The 26,847-nt window shown below is 38.7% G+C and overlaps 1 protein-coding gene across 14 annotated transcripts in view; it reads right to left on the bottom strand.

The window, feature by feature from the left end:
- The window catches only part of PCDH17 (protocadherin 17), a 186,320-nt gene that overhangs the window by 24,784 nt on the left and 134,689 nt on the right, over positions 1–26,847 (bottom strand). The window contains exon 5 of one of the 14 annotated variants that reach the window (XM_089511078.1): positions 5,216–5,237. The exons of the other annotated variants lie outside the window; for them this stretch is intronic. The gene's annotated coding sequence lies outside the window, so the exon portion shown is untranslated. Of the gene's footprint in view, positions 1–5,215; positions 5,238–26,847 lie in introns of those variants that run through there. 14 annotated transcript variants of the gene reach the window in all.

The following is a 26,847-nucleotide window of genomic DNA, read 5'->3' as shown; positions in this document are numbered from 1 at the left end:
AGTCATTGCCAGTTCATCCCCTGTACTTTTTAATGCCTCTCCTGGGCCCAAAATGGCCTAGAGAGGCAAAACATGATAAACCTTCCTGCCATATCTCTTACAGGGCCTTTGGAACAAAAATGAAACCACAACACAGAATCAGAAAAATGACCCTGCAATCACACTTTGTCCATCCCTGTTTTAAGGTTTTCATATCTGGTTCTCCATTTATATCTGTTTGCATCTGCAGAAATAATCCATGTTGATACCACATTAACTGCCATAGATCAGTGCTATGGAATTCTGGGAGTTGTAGTTTGTTGTGGCACAAGATCTCTGACAGAGAACATGTCTCACAAAACTACAGTTCTCATAATTCCATAGCACTGAATAATGGCAGTTAAAGTGGTGTCAACCAAGATTTCTCTGAAGATGCCAGCCACAGATGCTGGTGAAACATCAGGAATAAACTCTTCTAGAACTTGGCCACATAGCCCAAAAACCCACAAAAAAAGTCAACCAGGATTATTTCTGCAGTGTGGATGCAGCCCTATTGTTACTATGGAGACCAAACTATGCCCTTTTGCCAAAGTAATTCATCTCCAGTGCTTTGGGTATTTTTGTTTTGATATATAAGTTAGGAGGGAACTCTGACTATTCTGTCAGGATAGAAAGATGTTATTTGTGTTGAACTCAGTCAACAATTTGTGGAAATCTATATCCAAAATTCATGGCTTCATGGGCCAATTATTTTAATTTTCTTCTTGAATAAATAAAAATCATTCAGATCAGAATCTTATCCTACCCTGCCACTCCATCAAATTATGAACTGATTTGTCCCATTCATTTTTTGGAATATATGGATCAGTGGTTGCTTAGAAAGCTTTTGGCCCAATCTATGGGACAACCTGATCCAATTCTATACACTAGCAAATTTCCATTTATTAATTAACATGGACGTACTAGCTTTAGCTCACAACAATGGGATTAGTGTACTGCCCAGTCATTGAAATAATGTTATTAAATATTGCAGACATTGAATTGTTATTCCATTTTTCATAATGCTAGATTGTTCTTAATGCAAATTTCTTTCACATATGTATTTTGAAAATATATTTCAAAATACATATGTAAGAGGAAAGTGCTTGTAAAAATATGCTTTAAAGTGTGAATGTTAAGGCAAAAACCAGATGGAACAGGCATATGGGGTGAGCGCATATGGAAAGTGACATGGACTGATGGACTCATGACTACCTCACATGATTCAAAACTGGGACACACATGGGCTACATCCTACCAAACAGTAGGTGAGAACTCATGCTTCTGAATGTTTCTCACAACTCAGAGAAAGTATCACATCAAAAACAAAGGTCAGGCTGTAACGGTTGCACTAATTTTCTGTTTTTAGCATAGGTTATAGTGCAAAAAAATTAATCCAGCCTACTCCTGAAATCTGCAATGGTATACTCCATCCATACGTTCATCCACAATTGCTGTGTGCCTTCAAGTCATTTCTGAATTAGCGTTAACCTATCATGGGATTTTCTTGGCAAGATTTGTTCAAAGGTGGCTTGCCTTTGCTTTCCTTTGACATTGAAAGAGTGTGAACCTGTCCTAGATCACCCAGAGTGTCTCCAACACTCACATCACTTGCTCTACTCATGCACAATATTCTGTCATTCTCATTCCTTTTTGTTTAGATGAGAGGAAACTTTCTGTATTTTCTATCTTAGTTTAATTTCCTGACTTATCTTTCTTAAATAAACTATCAGTTAACATTTCTGAAAGTGTGGCAGTATTTAATATTGTCTTGTAATCTTTGAGATCCTGTGAATTTTGTTCTTCATTTAGGAGCCATTTATTTGATATTCAGGGCAGAGTAGTTCCTTCTGCTTTATGCTTTTCATAATGTTGGTTTCAGGGAGCATGCCTAATCCCTCTTCATACATCTCTACATCCTAGCAACCTTATGTTGATTTGTGTCAGAAAACACCCAATCTGGATTATTATCTACAACTATACATGCAGCAAGCAGTGGTATGAAGAACATCTGCTAAAGGATACATAGCCACAATCTCCACCCTAGTGACCTGTCTTACCAGGTGCATTACAAATGCAAATTTTCTTATCCTTGCTCAGAAAGAGCATCTTGACATACTGGCACACTCAGACCAAATAAAATAAAACAAATTTTAAAAGAAATTTATTTATTTAATTACATTAAATGCCATTTCATGTAATTTTCATTTATTACACATGAAACAGCATTTGGCACAAAAATATATTCCCACAAAATCTAGGGGAACTTTTGCTAATAGAGAAAAAAAACTTATAATTTTCCCCTACAGGAAGAGAATATTTGCAATTCTTCATACTTTCTGATGTGAATGAAAGAAGCAAGAAATAAGCACACCTATAATATTTCCATAAAAAGCATCAATAGTGCCCTGGAAATGAAGGCAGACCAAAAAAAAATTCCAGATAAATCATACATGGATTGTCAGTCTAGGCTCCATGTCCAAAATATGACCAATATGGTTTTTTCCAGCCAAACATTAGCACATATGGCTCTTTCATTATGTTCACATGAACAGATTTTAAAATGTCTGCTGCAACAAAACTATGTTTGTTCTGTAAAAATAAGAGAGAAGAATGGTAATACAATGGGTTCCAGGAAGGCAGATGGTGTACCGGAGCCATAAACATCAATACTCCTGTAATGCAAGTTATAGGATTCATTGCCATGACTGCCACACAAAGCTTCACAACAAACCTCCCCACCTTTTGTTTTTTTTTAAAAAAAAAAATCCTGTCACATGGATCTTGAATGCAAGTCAAAATCTTGACCATAGTGCATGAAATCACCAAGAAAAGAAAAGATTTATCAGAAGTACAAAGGAAAAGCCTGAAATTATGCTGTAAAAGAAACCAAAGCCAAAGAAGCTCAGACAGTGTCTCTTCAATCCAATATGTAGAAAATAATGTATTTTTCAATTTCCTCATAAATTAGGACAACATAATGTGTGACCCGCAAAACCAGCTGCAAGCTTGGTGGTCATTATTAGGCTTACCCGGGGATGGACTCCTGCTTTCCTTGCTAAGACAGGCAACAAAAACAGAGCCCTACAGAAGCCTTAGTAAAGAGTTCTGTTTACCTTCATGGATCGCCAGTCAACATCCTCCTGATGTATCAATTTAGTTTTAACAGTGGTTTCATTGAACTGGATTGGATTCGATTGGATTGGATCCAAGTTAAGTGAATCATAGTTGACTAACTTAAGTTGTACAGATTTCATTGGTACTAAAGGGGTGGGTGATCAGCCCAAGTCAGTGGGTTGCATAACACCCTTCCTGATTTGGCAAGGCTGAACATTTTAGTGCAGGTGCTAAAGTAAAGCACTCCATAGTCCTACATCCCAACATTTTTAAAAAATAAAATTGGATAGGAAAGGTGCTTTGAGGGATCTACCATGTTTGATAGTCTCTCTGGTTTGTTCCAGGCCCAAGAAATCATTTTTCCTCAACCAGAAAGTGATCCTCTTTTCTATCCAATTTTATCTTTAAAAAATGTTGGGGTGTGAGATTATGGAGTGCTTTACTTTAGAGCCTGCACCAAAGCAACACTGACATTTTGTTCAAACATTCATAAAACAGTTAAGTCCAGTTGCAGTCCCTTCATTGGCTCAGCAGAGGTGAGAGGAGTCCTGCAGAATCTTAGTTTTAGCTCTCATGGAATCACTCCATGTGTTGAGGGGGCTGTTCTCCAAAGTGTCCCTTTTTATGTATGATCAAAATTATGCAGAATAGGCAGGGCTAGTACACTCCCTTCCTTTTTTCCACCTCTGACTTCTGAAAGCTTAGCTGTGGCTTAAATCACATTCAAATTATGGATTGTATTAACTATATAGTGTAAAAGTAAAATAACATGTAACATGTACTTTGACTTTTTTATTATTTTGCCTTCCTTTTTGGGAACAACTTGTTTAGACAACATGTTGTTTCTGGTTAGTATAGTTCTCACTCTTGTACTTGTAACACTCTATGAAGTGCCATTTACACCAATAGATGTCTATAAAGAAAAAAAAAAACAGTAACAAGTTTAGGCTTAATTTTAAGATATCTGAATGTGCAGAGAAAAAGTGGAGCAACAGGGAGTCAATTTAGGATTCAAGCTAAAGAAGTAACCACACACAGTTTTCAGTGGGCTCTTTCCCGGATTTTGTATTTCCTTACTTAAAAAAAACCACACACAAAAAAAAAACAACACAACCCCCCCCCCCCCCAAAACAAACAAACAAACAAAAAAAACACCAGACATGAAGGTTGCAATTGTTTCTGGAAATACCTGACTCTCCAAACATGTTTGTTTCTGATCCCATGTTGGCTATAAACCTAGTGATACACATTCTGTTGCTTTCACAGTTAGAAGGATTCATTCTTGGGTAAATTGAAGGTGTGAATTTTGTGTTCCTCTAGATGTTATTGGACTGCAGCTCCCAGGATTCTTCACCACTGGCTTTGCTCACTAGGGCTACACAGAATTGCAGTCCAACAACACCTAGAGGGTTGCCAACCCCTGCATTAAACTACAGTATTCATGAACCGGGTATACACTCTTAATTTGCAAATCCAAGACTAGGCTTTTATACTTATTACCACTTGAATAGCTGAAAAAGAAACAAGGACTCAGATAACCCACAATTAAAAAAAACATTTAAAAATGCAAACTGGCAGTACTTCTTTGATCCAAGAAGTTTGAGAATGAGTTGCCCTCACTAGTGATAATGATGCATTAGACCAACATCCCCTGCAGATTCATTAGTGCTTGACCAGATGGCATCATAAATTATGATTTCCAGATTTGCTGAATTATGCTTCACTGAAACCATTATTATACCCAGGTGAGAAATTTCCTGGATGAGATTAGATATCTGTTGTCTGGATTTATGGGGAATCCATGTTTTGTCCAAAAGTCCAAAATGTTGTAGCAAGTACTTACACTGGCTCTTTGCCTTGCTTCATCTAAGGTAGCCAGTCATTCAAGAGTGCTTGAATTGTAATGCTGGCTTGTCTGGGAGCTTTGTATGAAATGGTTGCTTTTGTGATTAAGATAAAAACTGGATGCTCTCTTTTTCACCTTGATGACCAAGGCTGATTTGTTAGTGGCTATAGAGTCTGGGTAATCCCATCTTCCAGTAACATTTAACAATTTGCCACTGGACTTTTTCACACACGAAAATGGTTAAAGTGTTGGCATCCTGGAAAAGCAAGCAAATTCACTATTGCTTATCACACAAAGAGCAGAACAAAAGATTAAAAGCACATTACTTAGGCAAGAAAGTGGATCGAAAGCAAATTTGGGTTTCAGATGGATGAGGACAAATCCCATTGATAGCTTGGAAATAACTTTTTTGTGCATGCTCCAAACTGTCATTTCTCCAAGTGCATACTCCAGAGAGGGAAGGGAAACCGGGGAGGAAAATCTTCTTTGCCCTAGAAGCTGTTTCAGAGGAAGGAAGGCTGAGGTTTCCCTTTGCAAACTCCCATAAAACCACTCACTCACTCACTCACTCACTCACTCACACACACACACTAGAGAGAAAGAGGAGGTGGCCAGTCCATAAACCTGCCTGGTTTCAGTGAGGGCTGAAATTCCCAGATGTCATCCTTTTCCAGGACATATCCTCCATTCCTCCCTCCTGTACAGGAGGAATTCCAAAACTTCCTCTCTTTCTGCCTTCTTCCACCAGGTGTTTCCTTAGAGGCTCCTTAGAAGCTCTATTAGAGAAGGAGACCAACCACACGAGGGAAAGAGGTGTGTGTGTGTGTGTGTGTGTGTGTGTGTGTGTATAACTTTAAGAACAAGGCTGCCTTCCCCTCCTTGGCACAGCAAGGAACCACGGGAAAATTGGGAACAGGGAGAATCAGGGACATGGTTTTCACACTGCTGCAATTACATGAAGAGAAATGGGAATGAAAACACAATATTTCTGCAAAAATGCTTATTTCCTGATTCACCTCACTTTCTGTCTGGATTCTGACCCATTTGTGCATAGTGTCATCTGAAAAGCAATTGTGAAATTTGCCCTGGATGACCCTGCATTGTGACCAATGTAACCTTCCAATTTTCCCTATGTGAAAAAGTTCTCTGTGATATTAGCAGCCATATTGCTGGTTTTGATATGGGATGAGAGGCAAGCTTTCATCCCCATCTAGATAGTGGAGGAATGTAAGCAGAAAGAAAGTGGTATGGTCTGGAAGTTGGAGGCAGAGACAGAGACTTGATATTCCTCAAAAAACTTGAAGGAGGTACCCCAAATGCATCTGAGGAAGTAGACTTAAGCCTATGAAAGCTCATACTGCACATTTCTTTCTTTCAGTTAGACTCAAAGGTACCAAATATCTCTTCACATAATGATTTTACAGAACAACATAGCTAATACCCCAGTGTTAAAGATGAAGAAAATAACAAGATGATAAAAATGTGTCTTATTCTAGTCCTTCAAGGTAATTGGTGTGGTATGTCATTACATAGGTGGGAGACCACATTTACAGTGCAGGAAGATCAAGCTACCACATTAGGTGACTTCATTCCTCATTATTTTGTTTAGGTACCAATGCTGGTGTGGGGAAAAATACTCCTTTTCTCAACCTCTGTGTGACCTTCTCTCTTCTAATGTTACTCAAGTGACGTAGATTTTGGGCAGCAGCAGACAATACTCTTTGTGCAACAACTACCAGCCCAAGGCTGGGAACAGTCAAGTTGCTCCTTTCATTACTACTACTTACTCACCCTGTGAGATCCATGGGACTTCAGACACAGCTTTGGGTATCAAAGAGACTTATTTTGAGTCTGCTACATTAATCCTGCCCTAGGACAAAGCCTGTGTTGCACTGTAGGAATAAAACACTCTTTCTGACAGAAGAGGAACTCTTGCATCTAAACTTTCTTTCTTTTTTTTCCAGCCTGCCTAACACTGTCCGTATTTATCACCATCACATCTTTCATCTCTTGACTTTCAGGCATGTAATTTAGCTATGCAGCTGCAGTTTAAAAATTATCACTCCTCCCCCAGCCCTCCTTGCCACCGCCTTGTTCTCAAGTGACTCTGTACAGTTCAGCTCAAGATGAATGCATGGCAGTCAATTTGCTGCTACCGAGGGAAAATGTTACAACATGAAAACAGTCCCTCCCATTAGCTTCAGAAAGAGGGCTCGGGGATGCAAGTATTAGTGAATCTGATGCTATGCATATGCTCCCATTGCAACGGCCTCTGGCATCTGTCTCTCTGTGTTAACACTTAATTGTAAGAATATTTCTATTCTGGATTCTGACTGCATGACAAAACTAACAGTCATAAATAATACTGATACTAATATTTGCAATAATGATTTTTCAGAGAAGAAATGTGTCATTTTCAGCATGACCAGTGAGATCTGAATGGTGAATTTTGCTCCAGTCAATTCTTATCAGTTAAAATAGAATTTCTTCCTGACACCACTACTTTTAGAGAACACTTTCTTTTTCTTTTTTGCCTCTGACAAAATGGACTTTGTTCCCATCAAAACCATGCCACCATAAATGTGCTAGTTCCAGTATGGGGAATCTTCTTGAGAGACTTTCTCCTGGAAAAACATTTGCTTGGCCTCTCTTAAAATTCATCAGGTGGCATGTCTGAGAAGGAACCTTTAAATGTGCCTTGAATTCCACTTTTGGCAGACACCTGGCAGCAATCCAGGGATATGTGGAATCCATCTGAAACATTTTCCTAGTCTTATCGAAGCTTCTGGCTTTTCCCCAGATTCTTCAGATGTTTTGCCTCAGGAGGAACTTCAGAATTCATTACAAATGTCAGTATTTTGGTGGCAAATCTAGTCTTTGAGGTACACCACAGGACTCTTTGTTCTTTTTTCTGGAACAGACTGACGTGACTACCCCTCTGGAATTTAAAAAGAAGAATGTTCTTTTTCTTAGTGTGACAGCAGAAAATGCTCACAGTCTCTTAATCAAACTTAGAACTCTTTCCACTAAAAAATGTTTCATCAGAAACTCTATTCCTGATTTGTTCTCATTTTTCCAACCTTGATTGCTAGTTCTCCTTTCCTTGCATAGATCATTCCTCATAAAACCTAATTATATGATGGCAGTAAGGGAACAGTCCCTTTCAAAGCTGCTGTTCAAGTTTCTATAGGGGCTCTTGCAATATTACTGGGCAGTAGCCTATAGCACCTGAACAGCAATTTGTGGGTCTCAATTTGCTAGGCTAAGAAAAGATACATTAAGAAATGAAACATTAGCAAATCTAATAATTTTAAAATAATAACCTGAAGTTATTGTGCTATCACTTGCACCAGTTAAAACAATGGCTTCTGCAATTATTGCTAATTCCAACCAGGAAATTCACACACATCTTTCATAAAAATGCCTCCTCCTGCAAGGAAGCATGAAAATGGTTGAAAAGCTGACAGCCCACATGAATTATAACACCAGAGGCTAAATCTGCTCAAGGTCTTTCATTTTACAAAGCTTATTACTATTCACATTCTTGCTCAAGTCTATACTATAAGCTGTAAAAGTCTTCCTTCTTGTAGCAATAAGTCACTTTGTAAAATGACACCTTGTACTTTCTCTGTTTCTTGCTCTCACACACAAGCATGCATACGCATACGCACGCACGCACACACACACTCCCTCTGTGACTTTCCTTGTCATCACTGTTCAGTGTAGCAGTCAAAACATAGCTTTCCACATCCTTCTGTTCAACTCCTCTGTCAAAAAATAAAGATACATTCCTATTGCTATGTTGGTACACCTTCTGAGTTCTTCTGAGGATCTCCTGGGCTTACTTCTTAAACAGATATGTGCCTATTTCTAAGCAAGTTGTTGGAGGAAGGAGTACTACAATACAGGAGAGTGAATGCCTATTTTTAAGTCTACTTTTAAAACAGGTCTCACAATCTATAGCCTTTCAGTCTGAATGCTGTCCCCAGTCACTGCTTAAACACATGAAGCTGTCTTTAATGAATCAGATAATAGATTCATCTAGAGCGGCATTCTGCAAGCCAGTGGCCTGAAGAAGCTTTGGACCATAGGTACCGTAAGTCCCCAGCTAGTAGTATCAGCTGAAGGTTTATGAAAATTGTGATTCAACTTGGGCATCAGGTTGAGAGAGGCATTTCTGTCCTAATTCTGTTTTCTGTGACAGGCAATGAATTTCCAGAATGTCATGCCTTTCTCAGTTCCAATTTCTGTGTGCCTTCCTTTCACAGAGCTGCTACGGACCAAATCTGGAATGGTCTGCATGTTAAGCATATGATGGCATGCAAAACCTATTATTATTATAAGATATGAGTTGGTCTAAACAGCCTTTCAAAGCACCTCTTCTGCACCCTTCCCAGTCTGTGATTTTGAAAAGAGATGTCTAGTATGGGTCAAGCTATTTGAGCAGGATTAGCCTGCTAAGGACATTATCTGAGTATTGACTAATCTCAGAAATTATCATAGACAAACGCTTCTGAAGGGGTCTTATTTTATCTTTCCTCTCTAACTAAGGAATGTACCGTGTCTGGTGTAAAGACAACAAGGGCAACTGAAATCTATATATGTAGCAAAGCAGTCTATGGTGGAACTGAACTGGAAAATAAGCAGGCTGATAACATTTATTCCCACTACCATCTGATGAGTGGGGAGGAAAGTGTGAAGATTTCTTGTAGTGCTAATTTGTGAAATCTCATCTAATACTCACCTTATCCATATGTGTAAATAAATCTTGTTATACAAAAATAATGAAAAGTGCCAGGTGTCTCTTGTACAGAACCAAATCCCAGGTAAGTACTCAGATATGTGAATCTTCTCATTACTTGGAAGTAGGGTGCACACTTGTAAAAGTGTGAAAACCTGTATTTCTTTGTGTTGATAATACCATCATAACACAATTCAAATCTGGGCAGAATATTTCCCAATCTACTTTGTCAGGATCATGCATAAGAATGAAGGATGAGGAGAAACTGGCAAGTGTAAATGTGAGTCATACTGAAAAACTTTTTTGGGGGGATGGAAATACCTTTCAAGATGAGGTGGGTATGGCTATCTCCTTTCATTGTTTTTTTTTTTAAAGGGGCAACTGCTTAGCAGTGCTCCTTTTGTAATATGAACTAGAAGGACCATGGGAACAAAATTAGAATGGAGTGTTTCCCTCTCACCAGTAACTGTCTTTTCTCCACAAGAAAAGCAACAATACTGTCATTTACAGGATGACTAACTAGGTTTTCAGAGCTGTGATCTGCATTCCACAAGGAAGGAAGGAAGGAAGGAAGGAAGGCCTCAAGGAAGAAGGAGCGTGCATCAGTAACATCAGTAACTTTGCCTTAAAAAGTAAAGGCATGGCTCAAATTCGAACAACAACCCTGAAGTTTCTGTAAATTTTATTGTAAATTTTAATTTAAAATTTTCATTGTAAATTTTATTGTAATTTATTGTAAATGTATGTTTTTTCTATGCCTAATAAAGGTTGACTGACTGATTGACAAATAAAGGCATGATAATAAATAATTCACCTCATAGATTTCATGTATGTCATGCTTTGGGGTTAGTTACTTCTGAAACTCTGAAAAATAATCACTTATTGGGATCTGAGAGACTACTATACATTGGTGGTTTGACTTGACAGATCTCAAGCCCTATATTCCTTTGGATGTTGTTATCCTTCAAGACTCAAGGCTCATCAAAACAAGAAACTCACAACTTTTCCAGAAGGCACTCAGACTCTAAGACTGACAACCATGGTGGAGTGTCACAACTGAATCTTACCTTGTTCCAGCACAGTGTTTGCATGGTTGTGAGGAAAAGCCATTTTAACTTGCCCCATATGGATAGGGTCACCATTTGTCCCAGAAAACCCTGAAAATCCCAGAATGAAGGGACTAAAATGCCCCAGCTAGTTGGGCCAGCTGAAGCAGTAAGTTCCAGATTTCTCCTTCATCACAGGATAATGGGTAGGTTAAAATGTGGCAGTGGCAATGAACCATGAAACCATGCAAGAAGAGTGGCACCGGTGGGAGCTTTATGCCACCCTGCAAGCTCCAATTGCTACTGCATTGGCATATCATTGCCACCCTGTCCCTCCATTTCCTTCCCACTTCCCCCAACAGGCCCAGAAGACAGGAAAGGGACAGAGGCAAGCAGAGATAGCCTTAAGTTGTGTGGAAATTGTGACAGTGGCTTGAGCCTAGGGCTAGGTACCATGGTGGAACTTTACTTCCCAACAGCCTTGAAAGAGTAAAAGGAGTCCTTTTACTCTCTTTGACTGCTTGGAAGGCTCCCTCTCTTTTCTTATCAGCTAATGAGGAAAAAGAATAATAACAAAAGAGCTCATTGCTAAGTATTGGTACTGAGGTTAAAGCATAATGGTAGAAAAAGTGCGATAACTAATATATAGAATTTGCATAGTCAGAATGCAAAATAATAATATGCATAATTATAATAATTTGCATAACATGCAAATTAGAAGCCTAGATATGAGGCAGGAATATGGCAACCCTACATAGCGATATGGTGGCTTAGTGGTTAAGAGGCCCATTCTGATAATCGTCAGGTCACAAGGTTGGCATTTCAAGGCCCAAGTGCCAAGTGATGGGGTGAGCTCCCTTCACTAGTCCCAGCTTCTGCCAATTTAGCAGTTGTATAGTCCTTCGAATTACCTGGATCTTAGCTGTGTTGAGCTTTAAATGTCAAAATCAGCACTTGAAATTGTGCCCAGAAACAGACCAACAGCCAGTGGAGCTGTTGCAGCAAGGGAATTCTTTGCTCCCAGCACCCATCAGTAATTTGGCTGCAGCTCTTTGGACCAATTGAAGTTTCCAAATACTCTTCAAAGACAGCCCCACGTAGAGCACATTGCAGTAATCAACTGGGATGTAATTAAGGCATGTGCCACCATGGCTAGATTTGATGTCTCAAGGAATGGGCACACCTGGCACACAAGTTTTAAATGTGGAAATGTCCTCCTAGCCACCACTAAAACCTGGGCTACCAGGCTCAGAGTGAATCCAGGAGCACACCCAGTGCTGTGAACCTGCATCTTCAAGGAGAGGTTAAGCCCATTCAACACAGGTTGAATCACTAATTCCTGATCTGCCTTTCAGGGTCCCTGTCTAGATAAATTTCAATTTGTTTGCACACATCCAGACCATTACTGATGAAAGTAACCAGTTTAGGACCAAAACAGTTTCATTGGCTTGTGGTGGAAAGGCGTAATAATGTTTCATTTTCTTACTGATGACACTCAGCCCCCAAAACTCTGGGAAACCTCTTTCATGTATACGTTAAATAGCATGGAAGACAAATCAGAATACTGAGAGAATCCACAGTCCAACCAATAAGGGATCAAACAGGTCTCTCCCAGCAGCACTTTCTTGATCTGCCCCTCCAGGAAGGAACAAAATCATTCTAAAACAGTGCCCCCAAGTCTCACCCAGCAAAGTGATGCAGAAGGGTACCATGGTTGATGGTACTGAAAGCCACTGAGATGTCCAACAGAACCAACTGAAACACACTCCCCCTTTCTAGCTCCTGGAATAGGTCAACCATCAAGGTGACCAAACCTATATCTGCCCCATAACCAGGCCTGAAAACAGATTGAAATAGATCTTGATAATCCATTTAATCCAGAAACTCTTGGAGCTGAAAATCCACAATACACATCAGACCCTTGACTAAAAATGGAATGTTAGACACTGGGCAATAATTATCCAAAATGGTGAGATCCAGGCATGGCTTTATTTAGGATGGTTTTTATAACAGCCTCCTTCAGGAAGAGTGGAACCTTAGTGAGACATGAATTGTTCCCTATACCTACTCAGTCGGTCCCCCTATAGCTTTTTTGATAAATCCAAGAAGGGCAACGACCTAGAACATGTGTGGTGGCTCTCACATCTCCAAGAATCCTGTCCACATACATAAATAATAGATTTGGATCAACTCCAGTTGAGACCTATGACATAGACATGGATTTCACTTGCTTTCTGAGCGTCAAGAGTCAATGGAAAGAGCTGCATGATATTGTTAGCATGAATCCTCTTTTTTATATAAGTGGCTTGTAAAATATTAAGCAAAGTAAAGCTTGTGAAATTATATAAATAGTTTCTATGGAAAATCCTATTGCAAAAGAGATTGTGGGGTGGGGGTGGAAAGAGGGGAACACATTGCATTTCACACCTTTCAGTTTGTTGGATTTTCAGGGCCAGCTGAAGACATTTCACAGCTAAAGTTGGTAGCCCTCCCTTTCACAACCAACTCCTCCTCCATCACACTCATGAGTAAAAGGTTAGCTAATTTGACATAGTTTCGTACCTCATCATCTTTCCTCCACTCTCTAATCCTAGCACCTGTTCTCTTCAACAAGGGCTGCAGTACAGGGATGATACAAGAGAACAATTCATGAACCCAAATGGTGGCGACCAGAACTAATGATCTCTCTGCCTATTCACTTTGTCAATGAGTCTTCCTAATGGCTCTGCCTATGGAGCCCATAACTGAGTGGAGAAGCCACCTTCCTATTCCCCCACATACCCATCTGACACCAGCAACTTGCAAGTATAAGATGTTGCTTTTGAAGGATGGGGACAGCTGAAGGTGTGCTCAGGAGGAATGGGAGCAGGGAGAGGAATTACTGCTGTTACCTATAATCTGCCTTCTTGAGGATAACATTGCTACAGCTTGGAGCTAAAAATAGTTATGCAACTTCCATGCTATGCATTTGCATTTTTACATCATATATCTCCAACAAGAGTGGGCTTGGGGCATGTTTTCTCACCTCCAACCTCACTTTTCACAACTCTATATCATCTAGAAACACACCATGTAGCATTCGGAAAAGGTTTTGCTTTTATTCCACGTACACTAGGTGGAAACAATTACAAAGTGTGATACATTATAATTCAGTGAAAAGACTGGTACCAAATTTTTTATATTGAAAGTTTCTAGGTGAAAAGTGTGTTTGAAAGGGGTGCAAAAAGCACCCAATTCACACATAGACCAAGATCTCTTGCTGTTGCATTGTTGTCTTCTTTTTAACAATAGTGGGACTTATTCCTTCTCTTTCTGTTCATTATTCCAGTGATAACATTCAGCAATGTAGGCAATCAGATTGATTATATGGTGAAATCAAGGACAGAGCAAGTTACAACCCCTTCAGTCTGAAGAGCTGGTCAAGCTCTAGTCATATTACAATAGTGATGTAACACTTCATTAAGTTAGTTCTCAAAGGTAGCAATGAGTAAGTTCAGTAATCTTCTTGCTGCAAGAAAATCTTTGAAAAATCACACAGAATAAGCCCTGAAAACTGGTTTTTGAAGGCTCTTCACCATTCAGGGCTTGTTCTGTGTGGTTTCAAAGATTTATTTTATTTTATTTTGCCACTGGGGACTTATTTTGAGCAAAATTTGCATGTTATTGTTTTGCACATTTTCTGCATGAACAATAATATTTCAATGCAGAAATAGTAATTTCTGTCATTAAATACAGTTTAATGTGCATAAAGTGCTGTATTCTATGCAAATCAACCATGTGTGAATTTTACACAGAAAAAAAAATCCCCAACTATAAAGGTTTTTGCACAGAAAACAGCAGTTCCTGGGCAGGAATTAGTATTTCTGTATTGAAATATTGTTTTCCACACATAAAATGCTGCCTCCTGCACAGAAAACATTGTTTCCTGATCAGAAATTGTTGTGCTTTTTTTTTTTTGGCAGACACACAAACACACAAAAATACCATATGTGGATTTTGCACAAATTAAATCCCAAACTGAATATTCTCATCAGTTCAGGATTCTTCTTGTCTGGAAATCTCAACATCTAAAACATGGTTTTTGAGCATTTAAAAAATTATATTTGAATGTTCTTCCCATGCATTCCATCAGAATGCCCTGGTCCGTTTCCATATTCAACAGAATGTTTTAACATGTGTCTGACTCACAGTAATACTACAGACACATGGTATCTGCAATATGGATACACATTCTGATGTACATTTAGGGTGGTACTTCTTGTTTTGCTGCCTTGAAGCACTTGCGTTAACGAAGTACTGCAAGAAAACCCTGTTTGTACAGACTCAGTTGATGGACCAAATGGCGCCCATTCTATGTCAGCATCTCTTTCTACAACATGTTTGTGTCTTCTTGTCTAACAACTGAAACCTTTAGACATAATGTTACGGAGAATAGTTTTCCTGATTAATAGAAAAAATGTAGCATGCAATCAATTCTTCTCTCTCATCTCCAGGAGCTTTGGCCAACAGATGTTAAAATGTTTGTGAAGGAGGATGGAAATCAATATTTTGTACTATAGATTTAAGCCACTAATTTAGCAAGGTTTGAGTATGCTATTTCTATACCTTGCTTGCCAGAAAACCTGACTTCAAGCAATGCTAGATCTCTGATGGTGTACCCACATGGTATGTATTTTTCCAAATATACCTTACATTTTTAGAGATGCATGCAAACAAACCATAAAGGAACAGATAGTTTTGTTTTATTTTTGTTTTACTGCCATACTGTTTTTAATTCATGCTTTTAAATTAATGTTTTATATGTCCTAATTCTACAGACAGTTTAGTATTATTTTAGTCTTAACTTTTTTGTATATTTTTAGCCCTGAGTTTACATGTATCTCTTTTGATTTTATAAGCTTCTGTAAGTCCCCCTTTGGGGATTTGAAGCCACTGACTGGGACTTGTGGTTAATGGAAAAATGGCAGATAATAACAACAGAGCGAGAGGCTTACACTCTGGATCAACCTTTCATAAGATTTGGCACCCATTTGTTGAATACATCCAGCAAGATTTAGTCTCTAGACATCCCCCAATTTTAGCTAATTTTTTATGGAAAGATGTCTTTCAGGATCCCTGAAAACACCTTTTATCTGTAATTTTCAAGACCTTATCTGGGTTATTGCCTGTATTTATTGTTGTTTTGGTGTACTGTTTATTGTCATATTTTGTTTTAGAATGTATTAATATATATTACGCCACTGACTGATTGATTAGCATATAAATCCAGTGAACTGAACCTTAATGTCACACACTGTCTGCAAAAATCGTGAAGAAATAGTATAAAATAGTCTTGACAATCTGTATTAAAAACAGCACACACACACCCCACACACATCTTTGGTAACTAGCTAAAATCACATATATAATATATAGCAGTTTAAAATCCCACAACTGAGGGAAAACACCATGAATGCAATCTTGCATAGTAAGCTAAGGAGTGTGTTACAGAAAGGTCCCTCATGATCTATTACCCTGATTGCAGGCAGACACTACAACCTCCTGGTCTGCATCATGTTCAAGTCAATTCCACAGCAGCTGGAAGCTCCGATCTGCAGCCAAGAGTATCAGCTCAGTGAACCTGCACACCTCCAGGGAACTGTTTCAGAGCCTCACTGACCCTCTGGATGGACTACTGAGAATAATGTCCACAGTATGTTGTGGAAAATGTATTGGCAAGTAGCAGAATGGCCTGTGGGAGGCAAAAGCTAAAGACAAATTTCAAATTGGATGAAAAATAAAGGGGATAAAGGCCTGGATTATAAATGGACTAAGGGGAAAGAAATGAATACATTTCGGGATGACTGGAAAACAAAGGAAGAAAAAACCTTTTTCAACACTTGAGCAGAAAAGGCAACAGCAGATTTTAAAAAGTAAGGGTTAATGTTGACATGGAAAGATTTGATGCTCTTTTTTTTTCACCCTGATGCCGACAATAGAATTTTGTTTCAAGCATGTACTTTTTTGTATAATTTGGAATATTCTTATTTGCGAAAAGCATTTAGTAATTGCCTTCAGTGTCCTCAAAGCAATGCAAAGCAACACAGACTAAAAGCCACAGCAATGCTAACTAAAAACTGGTAAAACCTTTCTAGTGGCTTACACCTACTGTTGTATGGCAGAGGGGCAGAAGATAATGTTTATATAGTATAACATTTCAAGTCAATACAGTTATAGGGTTAAATCCAATTGCTCATTCTTCTAGAGCGAATCAGCAGAACTGTAAATCCCACATTTATATAAGTCCCATGGATTCAATGGCTCTACTATAGTTGGGACTGACAACTGTGTTAGGGCAGACAATCTATTATGAAAGTACCCTGCTGAAGCCCCCTCCCCCCAAGTTAGGAGCGTTTTTGTCTTAGTTTGAAAATTCATTCATAGTTTTATTTGGTTATTTGGAGGAATGGTATTTATATTTATTACCGCATATTTATTACTGCATCAGTTATATTGGTCTCATGCTTATGATTGTTATTTGAAAAGCTGGTTGCCTGGAGCATCACATAAGGAGGTCTATGCCTTTTAAAATCAATCTGAATAAGCAAACAAATATATTAACCTCACTGGTGTGACCACAGCTTCCCTATACAAATTGGTAGCAAAGCTGAAGTGCTGCTCCCTGGAGATGTCTTTGAGGAGGACCAGGGAGTATATCCAGCATACTCCAAACCACACATTGTCAGGAGCTCGTGTGTCTCAGCTCATCTTGCTGGTTTAGTAAACCAAATGAATGCTATAAACAATTCTGGGCCTATTATGTATGTGTGCTGGAAGCAAAATACACTTTATTGACAAAACAAAAAGAGTGACCTTTTGCTAAGAATTGGTAACATTGCTGTAGTTATTATGAAGTATATAAAAAGTAGCAACTAGAAATGAGCTTAAAATATACTTTTTTTCTTTCAGTTCAGTTTTGAGAATACTTAACATCAGTCCTTTGACCTGTACAGTGAACCTTGATCCGAATTTCTACTTTGAATATTGGCAGGGAAATTTATCCCACAGTTGGCAGCAGTGCCAACTGATCCTTAAGTAGGCAGGTACAGTTGACCCTCCTTATCCACAGATTTTTTATCCATGGATTCAAGCATCCATGGCTTGAAAATATTCCAAAGAAGTATAAATTCCAAATAGCAAAACCTTGATTTTCCATTTTATATAAGGGACACCATTTTGCTCTACCATTACATTTAACGGGACTTGAGCATCCACGGATTTTGTTATCCACAGGGGATCCTGGAACCAAACCCCAGAGGATAAGCGGGTCTCACTGTATAAGATTGAAGCCCGGCATCTCTCCAGACCAGGGGAGGGAAAGTGTGGGCCACTGGCCACATGAAGCCCCAATTCCTATTCTATGCTTTCATGGCCACTAGGGGTCCCCCAAAACTCTGGATTTTCCAATACAACATTGGTCCAACATACAGCAAAATGCTCCCAAATGTGGCAGTTTAACATCATCCATACAATATGCCAAGTTCCACTCCCTAACTTGAGAAGACCAAAAGTCAACAAAAAATGGAAGTGTCTTTGAGATTGCATTTTTAGGCCTTTAAAGTTATTGTTCATGAAACTGCAAAACACCATTCCTCAGGCAAATTCTTTTTGCTCAAAAGCAATTGTATAAAACATATTCTGTCACCTGTCTCCTGTTTTCTGCCATTAACTGGAAGGTAGCTATTCCTGTTCATCATTACAATGATAAAACGGGGTGGGGAAAGAGGAGGTAAAGCCCTTAAGATTGTTAGGACAATTGCATGAAATCTTAAAATATCCTATTAAAGTAATTTTTGAAAATTACTAAAACTATTACTTGTTATATCAACTTTGCTTTACTTGTAACGTTGCTTTTAGAATATAACATTTCTAAGTGTGAATTTTACACAGAACAAATCCACAATTACAGTTCTTTCCTCTGTGCAAAAAACACCATGTTCTGTTTTTCTGCATTGAAATGTTATTTTCCATGCAGAAAATGTTGTTGCCTGCACAAAACGACCATGTGCAAATTTTGCACAGATTAAGTTCCAAACTGTGAAGATTTCCATCAATCAGGGATTCTTCTTGTCAAAGTTTCTTGGTACCTAAACGTGTTTTTCAATTATTTTGAATACCCCCCTCCCAAAATATTTTGTCCATCCCTAGCTCAGGTCTTATATGTGTTACATGCTTAGGGCTGTGGCTTCCTTGAGTGAGTCAGTCCATCTATAATGTGGTCTTTCTCATTACCTACTGCTTCTGTGATTTCCCACTATTACCATATTTTTCAACAAGTCATTTCACTTCATGATCTGTCCAAAATATAATGGTCACAGTGTAGTCATTTTGGCTTCTTGAGAATGTTAGGACAGTAGATTGGTTTGTATCCTTACATACTGCACTACTGATACTTGGTCTTTGCTTTCCCCTAGTAGCTGGTTGAGTGCCTGCTTACGTCAGAGTCTCATTTTCTCTATCTTTCTTCATTTGGCTAAATAGGATTTTTGAGGTGAAAGACATTCAGAAGTGGCTTACCATTATGTTCTAGTGTGCAGTACTAACAAGACCTATTTAAAGTGCCACAGTCATTGTCTCCGAGAGATTATCTGCCAGTGTTATCTCCTGCTAGCTACCCAACACCAGGGATCCTTTCACACTACACAATTATAGCCTTTTAATTCAACTTTAACTGCCATGGCTCCTTCCTATGGAATCCTGGGATTTGTAATTTAGCACATATTTGTACATATTCTCAATCAGACAGAAACTCTAGTGTCTTACCAAACTACAAACCACAGGCTTTCAGGGATATCTTAGAATCAAAAAGTCTCTATCCCTGCTATGTAATAGCTAATAATGTTTCATAGTATTATGGCTTATTTGTAGCATTTCTTTTTCAACTTTCTTTAACAAGAAAACAAAGTTGTCTAAAGCAAAATTGATCAATATGTGTATTTGTAGCTTTTGTCATGGAGAATGTTGAAATAACCATTTCTGTCTGTCTTTAGATCATGAGGTGAAATTTTGAGTAGCAGGGCATGTTCTCCTGCTCTTGCTTGTTTTGCTGCTATGTAATTTCTACAGGGACAGGCTTTTATTTACCCCACTAAATCTTGTTGTTCACATTCTGTCTGTAACACATTCTCTTTGTTCTTTTCCTAGAGGTAGGCAAACAGAATTGGCATTCTTGTTAGCAGTCTCTGAAGGCAGAGCAAATGCAGATACAGCTAATCCCCTCCCACTTGTTATTCATGAATCGGTGCCTGCCAATAGGATTTGGGAGTCCCTGAAGGCATGAGTTTGAAGGGAAGGGTTAAAATCAGCTCGCTTCATGACATTTTCTGTTCTTGAGCTCATTCATCATATTCATGGAAACAGAACCATGGAGGGAACTAAGGTTGCCAATTAAGTTAAATTAAGCAAGATAGACAGGAATTTAAGTGAACAGGATCACTGGCATGATCGAAAGCAACTTTATTAATGGCAGAAAGCAATCTTGGCTAAGACACTTCTTTTAATCAGGTTTTTCCTTCAGCCTTACGGCTCATTAAAAAGTTCCACTGGGGCAAAGCAGCTCCTAAAGCTATATTCCCAAAGAACAGATCATATTAGGAGTGGATTTTTAGGTTATCAATATGACATCCCAGAGATTGCTTTCACTGACATCCTTCTTATGCAAAATATCAACTTGGACCATATGACATCTTTAATCCTTGACAGAAATGTTGTCCTATCTTTACTGACCACACATCTTGAAATTAGTTAAGAGCTAATCTGCAGTTGACCTTGTTACTCAAGACATTTAAAGATCCCCTAAGTCTCTCAGCCATGGGCATTGGGTTTAAACTACCTACTTTTTCACCTTCAGACACAAGGTTTGGTTAAACTGCCCCTCGATCTCACACACACACACACACACACACACACACACCCCAAATATTTTAAGGGAAACACAAACTAGTCAAAGGACAGGGAAACTAACTGGAAAGAGAAAATGGTTCTGAACTTGTTCATGCTTACTCCACTGAGTCTAGAAAATTGAGATTTAACGTGAGAAGGTGTTACCCCAAGCTTTGCCTCCACACACACCCTTCCATATTTTATATCAAATGTATATTAAAATGGACACTGTCTGGGTGTCCTGTATTTGACTCCTATGGAATCTGATCCTCTGCGTTGGAGACTTGCAGAGCAAAGTTGCAGGTTGAAAGAGCAAGCAGGGGGAGGAGGGCACCCATTTGATGAAATCATTGGAAATTCCAGCACAATTCTTTTGTGCTTGGAGAAAGGTGAGATGATTGTGGCCAGAAAGGAATGGCTGCACTGAAGTAAGACAAAGAGCTTGAGAGGCAGTGGGCTAATGTCTTTTGTCTAAGGTATGTGCATTGCCTTCAACCCAGTTTTGACCCTTTCCTTCAACACCTGGGAAACCGATATCAAACTATCCAAAACCCATCTAAGGTGAATTAATCCATTCTACTTTGGGTTTCTGTCCCCCCCCCTCCCCACCAAGCCATTTTCAGGGTATAAATACCAGATGGAAACAGTCTATCTTTGGAGTAGTTAGCAAGCAGGCAAGCATTCTGCTAATTTGACCAAGCTAAGCCCCTCTGTATGTCTGCTACCCCTTTCTTCCGCTACAGTCACCAAGCCTCCTCATTCTGGACTCCTCTTCCACTGCACTGGTAAAGTATCACTCCCTTAGCAAAGCCTCATGTCTATTCACTGCTCCCACCTTTGATTTCTTTAGCCTTTGTGTGTGTGAGAGACTGAAGGCTTGTATGTGTGTGCATGTTCTGCTTATTTCCCCTCAATAAAGTTTATTTCTTATTTGAAACCCTACCTCTGGAACTCTGTGTGATTATGGACCGCATAAAAGCTGGGTTGGATCCCAAAGACCGTGTTACCCCAGCCATACTATATCTCTCTATTTTGGTGGTTTTGTTTTGTTTTGTTTTGTTTTTGGAGTAGGGGTTGGCAAAAAATCACAGAATGTGAAAAAAATGTCATAGCAATTTATCATTTATTTTATGGGATAGCTCATTTTGCTGAAACACCTCTTCTCACTGAGGATAAGGAAATTTGTGAGTATTCTTTATAGGCAGATGGGCAGGAAATAGAAATGCTAAGAACCTCCTAATCCTATCATCAGAAGAAGCCATGAATGTCTATCTGCTGTTCACTCCACCACCAGGACATGACACCCATTTCTGCCTCCTAATGGTTGGCAGCCAGTCAGTCAGGAGTGAAGCCCATACAGATGAGATGGGGAAGTAGAAAATACATGAGGGTTGCATTTGGCTCAGTGCTACGGAATCTGGGAAATGTAGTTTGTTGTGATTCTGGGAATTGTAGCTCTATTCTGGTGCCACAACAAACTAAAATTCCCAGATTCCATAGCATTGAGCCAGTGCAGTTAAAGTGTCAAACTGAATTATTTCTGCAATGTGGGTGCAGCCAAAGAAAGATAAAGACACTGACTGAACAGGTTACCCAACAAGGAGAGAGGGAAAATCCTCCACTATTTTATATAAAAGGAAAGTTCATATGCTCCCTGAGTTTGTTACTTCTTATCAGCTTAAAAGCTGTAATTATGGCGTAAATCAACACTGCATCTGGAATGAAAGAAGAGGAGTCATGGGCATTATATTCTGGGGTCATTTTTAATGTTAATTTTAAGGAATCTCAATTATCTATTTTATTGTTAGTGGATTGCTTATGCTAAGAGCTGCAGATGGGACCAACGTCAACAGAGGTCAGACTTTAAACCAAACTCCAAGTTACTTTTAAAATGAGACAGTAACTTGACTTTTTTTGTGTTAAGTTAAAGAGAATTAATTTAAAGGTCATTAGGGAAGAAAGGGAAAAGCAAAACAAAAGTAAAAGCAGAAGCTCAAATCAATTGCAATACACAGAAGTATACAGGCAGTCAAACAAAGACAAACACAGAGAGAAAGTAAGTGGCCTATACCTGCATATCTGTAAAGCATGTGGTATTTCTTTCAAAAGGCCCTATCTGTTTTTCTAAAAAAAACCTTTCAGTCTTTTGCTTTTTTCAATCAGATAGAATACCTGAGAGTTCAGTGAAACACACTGACAAATAGGCTCCATCTAACCGCAAACATGGGGGTGTTTTAGCTGACCTCAAGTCAATTGGGAGAAAAATATTCAACATCACACAAAGAGGCTTATTTCTTGCAAGTTCCAAATAATCAAACTTACACTAGATCTTTTATTCTCTCTACTTCCATACTATAGCCATGATAGCCACAGAGAAGAAAATGAATATTAAAATTTTGTATTTGAAGGAAATAGGTTGATACTTTGGGTTCCTTGGTCCAGTTTCTAAGGGCTGAAATATATATATGAACATTTATCATTTGGTTCATCTACAGTAATTACATTTCTGTAATTTAACAAAGAATGTGAATAAACCATGTGAACACACCTATCTGTGACTTTGGTCACTGACAACCATCTTGCAGTGGTGAAACTAGAACTAACCACATACCATATCCTACTATGTCATACCCATATTGCCTAAATACAGCATCCGTTAAGGGCATACTCCTTAACAGCTGCAATTTCCTGGCACTTGGGAGATCAGTTCACATGCAAACCATTAACATGTTATGTTATTGTTGTTCTATTAATTGAAATATTCAATACTTGGTTACTGACTACTGAGCAGGTGAGGTAATTTTAATGGAGAAAATTACTTCATTATGAGAGCTCTTATGGTGGACTTATATGTACTATGGGTCAATCATATGAGTATTCAAGGTTGTAGTCATCAGGTGATAAACATACTCATTTAAAATCATTCCAAATGACACACTTAAGTGAATCAGTCACATAAACAGACTGACCAAAGAAAAACAAATGAGCATCCACAACACCTCAAATACTTTTCAGTAGGGGGTGTAAACACAATTCAGCAGCCAGTTGTCAAGTGTATACTAAGTTAATTTAGAGAAATCAAATGATCTCCATACTGATACATATGAGTTTTAAGCAAGGCCAGCCCAGATGTCCTTCCTTTCTTCTTGCCCAGGATGAGTAGAGACTGATGGATCAAGCACAGGTGAAGGTGGCAGCAACTGTGCCTTCTCTTCCCTAGCATTAAAATACTCTGTTTCTCTTGATTCAGTTAAGCAATGCAGGTTGAGTCTCTCTTACCCAAAACGCTTGGGACCAAAAGTATTTGGGATTTTGGAGTTCTTTGGATTTTGTAATATTTGCAAATACATAATGAGATATCTTAAAGATGGGACCCAAGTATAAACATGAAATTATTTTATGTTTCATATGCACCTTTACACATATCCTGAAAGTAATATTAGGGCCCGAACAGACAGGCCAAAATAAAGCTGCTTCAGGTCACTTTGGAGGTATGCTGTTTAAATCACACATGCATCTTAAGAGGCCAGAAGCAATGCCAAAGCTGTGCTCTAGTCCTTAGGACTGGAGCGTTGCTTTGGCATGGTTTCCAGCCTCACAGGACTCATGCAGCATTTAAACAGCATACCTCCAAAGTGACCCGAAGCAGCTTTATTTTGGCTTGTCTGTTCGGTCCCATTATACACACTATTTTTAAACAATATTGTGCATGAAACAAAGTTTGTGTACACTGAATCATCAGAAAGCATAAGTAACAACATCTCAACCACTCATGTGGGCAATTTTGGTTTTTGGAATATTCTGAAATTTGGCATTCCATATAAGGGAGACCCAACCTGAATAAAAAGGTTCTCCTTCTCTCTGATACTTCATAAAAGCAAGCTATGCTGATATGACTTTGGGAGTCTGCTCTTCCTCTCATCGTGCTAGGAATGTTCTTTTTGACCTTAACCACTTCAGCCTCAAATGGAGTGGAGTGAATGTGACATTCTTTATTAAAATAATTCCCTGAACCTTAAAGGAGGATTGTATCCTGGACATCGCCTTGGAGAAAGTTTTCTAAGTGCATAGATTAGTGTCGAAGAGGAAGTTTCTACAGTCAGATCTAGAACAATCTAGATAAAATTTACAACCCAAGGGAATACTAGGTCATATTTAGATCAGAGCCTCCCAGGAATAAAGGGCACTTACTCCACTGCCAGTAAGATATGGTGCCAAGCTGGCAATCAGCTGGAAATAGGCCTCAACTGCTATAGAATGCAAGGTTCATTTTTAAATCTTCTGACTGCTAGCTAGATTCCTAATCTGTTTTTTTTTTCTGTGTGTGTCTCTCATTTTTTTCTAATTTGATTTTCTTCCCAAGATCGTATTACTAATGACTTATCTTTAAGTAAGAAAGTATTTTTAAAAGCAGCAGAAATGCACGCACACATAAACTAATTGGGAGGGGGGTTAAAAATAGAGTCCCCCCTCAAGCTGATTATGTTGAAAACAATGTGGATTCTAGTAAATGAAATAAGTAAGGGCATTTTAATAAGTAATTATTACTCTCTAGTTCTACTAAAGCTAGTTCATCATTTTGTTATTACACCATAAATCCCTCAGCCAGTCATTGACTCTCAAAATTATAGTAATTTCTCCTTTTCCAGCCAGTGCTGACCTTTTGGTTTTCAACATGGTTAAAATTAAATTCCAGTTGTGTTTTCATACATCTATAAAGTATACTTCCCCTGCTGTGTTACCACACTTTGAAGCCAAGTCTCCAAGTACTTTCATTTTTCAGTAATCTAGCACTGCTGTTATCTTGTAATAGTGCAGTGAATTTCAATGAGGTTAAAGCCAGATGGGCAGGCACTGAGGTACAGAAGGCCATTTCTGGCAGTCCTCATTGGGTTACTCTAGTGGGGCTGGCATTGACGTGAAGTGATGTTTCAGGAAGTCACTTCTGGCCACAAGGTTTTTCTGTTTTAAGATGGTGATAACAATATTTATAAACCAACATGAACCATAGAGATTATTTCTGGAAGAAAAAAAAGTTTGGTGGATTTTAACTTTTTTAAAAAATAAAGTAGGAGTTCAGGGGGTGAGTTCTCTGGAAAGACAAGGAAAAGGCGGAATATAAACAATTGTATTATTATTATTATTATTACACAGGACTCCTTTCCAGATTGCATACTGTCCATAGGCGACATGGTTCCTATCCTGGGACAAAGCCTTTTCAGCCATTCTCATACAACTGCAGTGCATAGCATGGAAACAAGAATTAATTCTTTCCCAAATTGTGAATCAGCACTTTCATCATTTTAGTCTTCCTTCTGCCATAAACTCCCTCACACTGACCTTAGGAAAGTCAACTCATCATTTGCATTACACAAGGTATAACACTGCCCCACTTTAGAGGATTCTTCTAAAGATTACTGTGATTATGTGTGGTGTGAGTGCTCTACAAAGTACTGAGGCTAACATAATCAGACTATAAAATTACATAACATTAAATTGACAGATATACATCAATTTCCCTCATTCTAACACATATTCACTTATAGGTTATGCTAATGATGTTTCAGCTCCTCTTTTGGTCAAACACAGAAATCTTCACAGACTGACAAAGATGTAAAAGTGGGGAGGGAGGGTAAAACACTGCCTTTCTTGTCTGTGCTGTAAGAGAAATCTCTCCAGCTGTCACATACCATATACCAAAGCAGGTAATAACTGGATAAAGTATGCCAGCTACTTTTGCAAAAACTGCCATTCTAATAAATTTAAACTAGGCAGTAATGAGCTGTGTTGTGTGGTATTTAATCTGTTCTTTTTCTTTGGTAAAAAAGGTAAAAAGGAATTCTTCAGCGTGACTCGCAGGTATTAAAGTCCGCACATCATTTATGTTGACAGCTTGGCTCCAGGCTATAAAACAGAAGAACCTGTTCTACATCTTCTGTTTAAAAAAGGAGCAGAAAACTTAAACCTCCATCAATCCACTGTCAACTTTTGCAACTTATCTGTGGCAAAAAAATGAATCATTGGAAAGGTTTGTTCTGATTCCAGAGACAGATCCATCAACATGGGGAGGCTTGTGAAATGGGATATTCATACAGAGACTGGTAGTTGGTGACAGCCTTCCCATATGGAATGTGCTAACACCTTGCACAACCAATATT

This window comes from Sceloporus occidentalis, unplaced genomic scaffold, assembly GCF_023333645.1.
Source record: "Sceloporus occidentalis isolate IW3139 unplaced genomic scaffold, rSceOcc1.0.p SCAF_2, whole genome shotgun sequence".
Taxonomy (NCBI): Eukaryota; Metazoa; Chordata; class Lepidosauria; order Squamata; family Phrynosomatidae; genus Sceloporus; species Sceloporus occidentalis.
Note: the sequence above shows the minus strand (reverse complement) of the source record. Positions and strands in the feature narration are given on the sequence as shown.